Genomic DNA, 6,339 nt, shown 5'->3' on the forward strand with positions numbered 1-6,339 from the left:
CTGCGCCTCAGGACCACACGGTGCAATAACGATCATGTGTATCGTCGCAACGGACAGCAGATCAGCTGTTGCAAGTTTATGGTCATTTATCCAGCAAGTGGTTCCCCAGCACCTCTAAGGAGCCTGCCTGGGGGTGACTGGCTTGTCTCAGGGGGATGCACTGCCCGGGGAAGAAGACTCCTTGTGGCCAGGACACTGCCTTCCAGCTTCCGCTCAGGACCTGTTCCCTTAGAACACCAAACACACACACACACACACACACACCATGCTTCCTTTGCTGCTCCTGGAGCAAGGTGGGTTTTTGTTTTGTTTTTTTAAGTAGGCTCCATGCCCAACATGGGGTTTGAACTCACGACCCTGAGATCAAGAGTCTCATGCTCTACCAACTGAGCCAGCCAGGCACTCCATGGAGCAAGGTGTCTTTTCACAACTTACATTTGCAGGACACAAGTCACGTTCTTCATGGGCAAAAGGCTGTGTCTTTGCTTTACAAGCATCTAGCATTGTACACAGAAAGGAAACATCCAAGGTTAGAATGGAACCCCCATAATGACCGTTAGGAGCCTGGGTCACCAGGTGGTTAAGATCATGAGCCTAGGAGCTTGGCTGACCCTATTCCAGCCCCATGCCATCACCGGGGCTGGGATTAGGGTGAAGCAGATGAGGGGCCCCTCTTCCTCCCCCTAAACTGCCTCACCCATCACAGCCTGTCCACCACTTCTGGCTGTGTGACCTCAGGCAAGTAACTTCACCTCTCTGAGCCTCACTGGGGATAATACCTATTCTATAAGGTTTTATGGAGATTAAATAAAACTTGGTTCCTAATGGTCTCAAAAAAGGGAGACCAAATTTTCCTAAATTTGGCATTTGGCAGAGTGGCCACCAGAGGGCAGTGGTCCCCATGTTGGAAATAAAATAACCTGCCTGGTGATTAGTGATCCCTTTGAAGGAACACACACACGCACACGCACACGCACACGCACACAAACACGCACACATGTTCGCGCACATGCGTGTGAGTGCATGCACCAGGAGAGATGTGTGCTTTGATTGGGTCAACACAGCCCCACTGGCCAGCAGATACACTGGGCATCCTGCTGGTCACCCATGGCTGTGGTCACTTGAAGATTGACATAAGACTGACACCAGTGAATTAAGATTTACTAGGACACTGCATCCTACTCCCCTAGGATTAATGGAAGGATCAAGAGGCAAACAAAATGTATGAATATATATAACAAAATAGTATTGTCACACTGCTGAGCCTTGTTAGAAATTCTCCTTTAGAATCCCCAGGGAGGTCTGGTCTTCTCTCTTTGCTGTAATCTAGAACCCTTCAGGTGCCTCAAGAGCTGTGCTGCAGACACACCTGCCAGGCCGTGTGCATCCATGGAAAGCAGAAGCCAATTCTTGACAAGAAACAGTAGTTAGGATCCCACCCTGGCACAGGGTAGATGCTCAGTAAATGTCTGATAAATGACCCTCGTCTAAGGACAGCACAGGAGTCGACTGCATTGGGTTGGGGGCAGTCAGATCCTGGCTTTTTTCTCCCTCTTGTCTTATTGCTTTGTCCCGGTTCACCAGGAAGATGTTGATTTGTAACAGGGATAGTAGGTATCTTGTTTCTAAGGTTTTACCATTAAATATGATATTTGCTATAAAATAGTAACTCCTGGGTCTTGTCATGTATCAGGTTTTTAATAATCATAAATGAGTGTTGAATTTTTCAAGTGCTTTTCTCATATCTGTGGAGATAGTTACATGGTTTTTTCCTTTAACTGGTCAATGTAGAGGAGCATATACATTGCTCTCTTTCCTTTTTTGCGGGCAGGCATTTACGCTCCGCACTCGTATCAAAACAGTAACCAGTACTTAATAGGCACCCAAATATTTGATGAATGAATAAACGAGGAACAACAGATTCTTGGGGAAACTTCCCTAATGTAGCATTTCTTAATTTTTTATTATTTGAGAGAGAGAGAGAGAGAGAGAGAGAGAGAGAGAGAGAGAGAGAGAATCCCAAGCGGGCTCCACATTTAACATAGAGACTGATGTGGGGCTTGATAGCATGACCCTGGGATCATGCCCTAAGCCGAAATCAAGAATCAGACAACCAACTGAGCCACCCAGATGCCCCCAAAAGTAGCATTTCTTTTTTTTTTAATGTGCGTTTATTTTTGAGAGAGGGTCAGGGGGAAGGGGCAGAGAGAGAGGGAGCCACAGAATCTGAAGCAGGCTCCAGGCTCTGAGCTGTCGGCACAGAGCCTGACAGGGGCTCGAGAACTCAGAAACCCTGAGTCATGACCTGAGCCAAAGTTGGACACCTAACCAACTGAGCCACCCAGGCACCCCAGTAGCATTTCTATCTTGCATTCTGCACATGAAAACAGCTTGGAGGTTTGCAGCAAATGTGCAGATAATGTGTTTGCACTCCTGGGATCAGTCTAACTTGGCTATTATTTTTTTTTAAAGGCTCTATTTAATTGGCTAATTTTTGTTTAGCATTTGTGTCTCTATGTTTAAAAGAATTCCCCCTGCAATTTTCGTTTCTTGTATCGTCCTTTTCTGGTTTGGAGATTTAGGTTATCCTACCTATAAAAAAAAAATTGGATGACTTCCCTTTGTCTTGTTCTCTGAAATATGTACCGGTTCAAGATCAGGGTTCAATACAACTTGCCTGTATGGGCGCCTAGGTGGCTCAGTCGGTTAAGCATGTGACTCTTGGTTTTGGCTCAGGTCATGGTTCGTGAGTTTGAGTCCCACATCGGGCTCCATGCTGACAGTGCTCTCTCTCCCTCTCTCTCTGCCCCTCCCCCACTCACTCTATCTCTCTCAGAGTAATTAATGAATGAATTAATTTAAAAACTCTAAAAATGAAAAAAAAAAACCCTACCTATTAATCCATCTGGCTCTGGCATCAGTTTGGAGTCAGAAGCTCTTGAACATCAATCCAAGTTAGTTAATGATTTCTATTTCTTTTTGAGTCAATTTGGGTAAACTTATTATTTTCTAGAAACTTCTCCCTTTCACATACATTTTCAGCCTTGCCTCTCATTGGTTGCATTACCTGGAAACTCTTTATTTTTTTTAAACAACTTTATTGAGGTATAGTTTACATAATATAAAATTCACCTGAGGTGCCTGGGTCACTCAGTTGGTTAAATGTCCAATTCTTGATTTTGGCTCAGTTCATGATCTCGTGGTTAAGAGACTGAGCCCTGTATCAGGCTCCATGCTGGGCATGAAGACTGTTTAAGATTCTGTCAACCTCTGTCTCTTCCCTGCTCAGGCTCGCGCGCTCTCTCTCTCTCTCTCTGTCTCTCTCTCAAAAAAAAATTTTTTTAACCTATTTCAGGTGTACAATGAAATGATTTCTAGAAATTTTATCAAGTAACTACAACCATTACCATAAATCAGCTTTAGAACATTTTCATGCCCCCAGTAAGATCCCTATGTCCTTTTGTAAAATAATAGCTTTATTGAGTTATAACTCATATGCCATACAATTCACCTACTGAAAGTATACAATTCCGTGGTTTTTAGGATATTCATAGTTGTATGTCCATCACCACGTAAATTTCAGAGTGTTTTCATTACTCCCTCCCAATAAAACCCTGTACCCATTAGCAGTCACCCCCCCCCTCCCTTCCCCTTCTTCTAAGGTCTTAAGCAACCACTAAGTTACCCTCGGTCTCTATAGATCTACCTATTCTGGGCATTTCATATAAATGAAACCATATAATATGTGGCCGTTTGTGTGTGGTTTCGTTCACTTATCATGTTTTCAAGGTTCATCCATGTTGCAGCACATGTTATATGGATATACTATCGTTTATTTGTCCATTCATCAGTGGAGAGACATTTGGGTTGTTTCACTCTTGGGCTATTGTAAATAATGCTGCTACAAACATTTGTGTGGTTTTTGTGTGGCCATACATATGTGTTCATTTCTCTTGGGTATATACCTAGAAGTGAAATTACTTGGGCTGCATGGTAGTTCTATGTTTAGTTTTCTGAGAAATTGCCAAACTGTTTTCAAAGTGGCTGTTGTATTTTACATTCCCACTAGCAGTATACAAGGGCTCCAAGTTCTCCACAGCACTTTTAAAAAACAATTTTTAATGTTTATTCATTTATCTATTTATTTATTTGATGTTTATTTATTTTTGAGAGAGAGACAAAGCATGAGTGAGGGAGGGGCAGAGAGAGAGGGAGACAGAATCCGAAGCAGGCTCCAGGCTCTGAGCTGTCAGCCCAGAACCAGACACGGGGCTCGAACTCACCAACCATGAGATCATGACCTGAGCCCAAGTCGGAAGCCCAGCCAACTGAGCCACCCAGGTGCCCCAGTGTTTATTTTTGAAGGAGAGGGAGACAGAGCACGACAAAGGAGGGGCAGAGAAAGAGGGAGACACAGAGTCCAAAGCGGGCTCCAGGCTCTGAGTTGTTAGCACAAAGCCCAACGTGGGGCTTGAACTCACGAGCCATGAGATCATGACCTGAGCCAAACTCAGCAGCTTAACCGACTGAGCCACCCAGGGGCCCCTCCACAGCACTTTTTATTGTCTTGCTGATTATCGCCATCCTAGTAGATAAAAGGCGATTATCTTGTCATTTTAAGATATTTAAGTGATTTCTACACCCAATGTGGGGCCTGAACTTACAACCCTGAGATCAAGAGTCTTACACTCTACTGACTGAACCAGCCAGGTGCCCCGATATCAATATCTCACAGTTTTGATTTGCATTTCCCTGATGGGTGGCTAATGTTGCTGAGATCTTTTCATGTGCTTTTTGGCCATTTGTATAACTTCTTTGGAGAAATGCTTATTCATAGCCTTTGACCTTTTTTTAATTGGGTTATTTATATTTTTACTATTGAGCTGTCTTTTCATTTATTTGGGTATTCTTTAATTTCTTCCAACAATGCGTTGTAGTTTCCAGAATATAAGTTTTGCCCTTCTTAGTATTAACCTTATTCTTTATTTCATTTTACGTGAGTGGGGAAGAGGCAGAGAGAGATGGAGAGAGAATTCTAAGCTGGCTGCATGCTGCCAGCACATGGCCTGATGCAGAGCTCGAACTCACAAAGCCACAAGATCATGGCCTGAGCCGAAACCAAGAGTCAAAAGCTTAACCAACCGAGCCACCCAGGCACCCCTTGTTAACCTTATTCTTAACTATTTTATTATTTTTGATGCTATTATAATTTAAATTGTTTACTTAATTTCATTTTTTGGGTTTTTCATTGCTAGTACATAAAATTACAACTGGTTGTTGTATGTTGATTTTATATCCTACAACCTTACCGAACTCATTTATTAGTTTTATATTTTTTAATGGATTCCTTAGGATTTTCTATATACAAGATCATGTTATCTGCAAATAGAGCTAGTTTTTCTTACTTCCCATCTGCATGACTTTTATTTAATTTTCTTGCCTAATTGCCCTGGTTAGAACCTCCAGTATAATGCTGGATAGAAACAGAGGGAGTAGATCTCCTTATCTTGTTTCTGATCTAGGAGAGAAAGCATTCAGTATTTCACAATTGAGTATGATGCTAGCTGTGGATTTTTCATAGATGCCGTTTATCAGGTTGAGAAAGTTCCCTTCTATCCTCAGTTTGTTGAGGTTTCTTTTTAAGTTTTTTATTTTAATTCTAGTATAGTTATTATATTAGTTTCAGTGTAGGAGTGTGTGTGTGTGTGTGTGTGTGTGTGTGTGTTTTCAATCATGAAGGGAATGGAATTTTGTTAAATGTTTTTTCTGCATCTACTGAGATGATCGTGTGGTTTTTATCCTTCATTCTACTGATATGATACATTACATTAGTTGATTTTCAGATTTTAAACCAGCCTTGCGTTTCTGGGATAAATCCCATGGCGTACAGTCCTTTTTACTTATACGTTGCTAGATTTGGCTTGCTAGTATTTTGTTGAGAATTTTTGCAACTCTATTCAGAGGAGCCAATTGATGGATATTTAGATGTTTCCAGCTTGGGGCTATTCTGAATAATGCTGCAATGAACACTCATGTGCAAGTCTTGTCTTTGCATGGACATATGTTTTCATTTCTCTTGAGTAGACACCTAAGGGTGGCATCACCAAGTCCTATGATAGTTTTAAGCTTATCTTTGTGCCAAAAATGCTTTCGAAAGTGGCTGTACCATTTTGCATTCCCATGAGCAAAGTATGAGGGTTACCTGAGCATTCACTTAAGCTGTTTCTTCTTCTGTAAAGTGGTGGCAACGAGAACACTGACTTTATGAAGTCAGAGATTATGTTGTGTGAAGGATTTCGCATGGCGCTGAGCCCAGACACACACAAAGCTCAATACACG

The 6,339-nt window shown here is 42.2% G+C and overlaps 1 non-coding gene across 1 annotated transcript; it reads right to left on the minus strand.

Moving 5' to 3' along the window:
* Positions 1 to 328: 328 nt before the first annotated feature.
* TRNAK-CUU (transfer RNA lysine (anticodon CUU)) lies at positions 329 to 401 on the minus strand. The gene has a single exon. It is a non-coding gene; the product is annotated as a tRNA-Lys (tRNA).
* Between the last annotated feature and the right edge of the window lie 5,938 nt (positions 402 to 6,339).

The sequence above is a fragment of the Herpailurus yagouaroundi genome, unplaced genomic scaffold, assembly GCF_014898765.1.
Source record: "Herpailurus yagouaroundi ecotype Mexico unplaced genomic scaffold, PumYag 77, whole genome shotgun sequence".
NCBI classification, from domain to species: domain Eukaryota; kingdom Metazoa; phylum Chordata; class Mammalia; order Carnivora; family Felidae; genus Herpailurus; species Herpailurus yagouaroundi.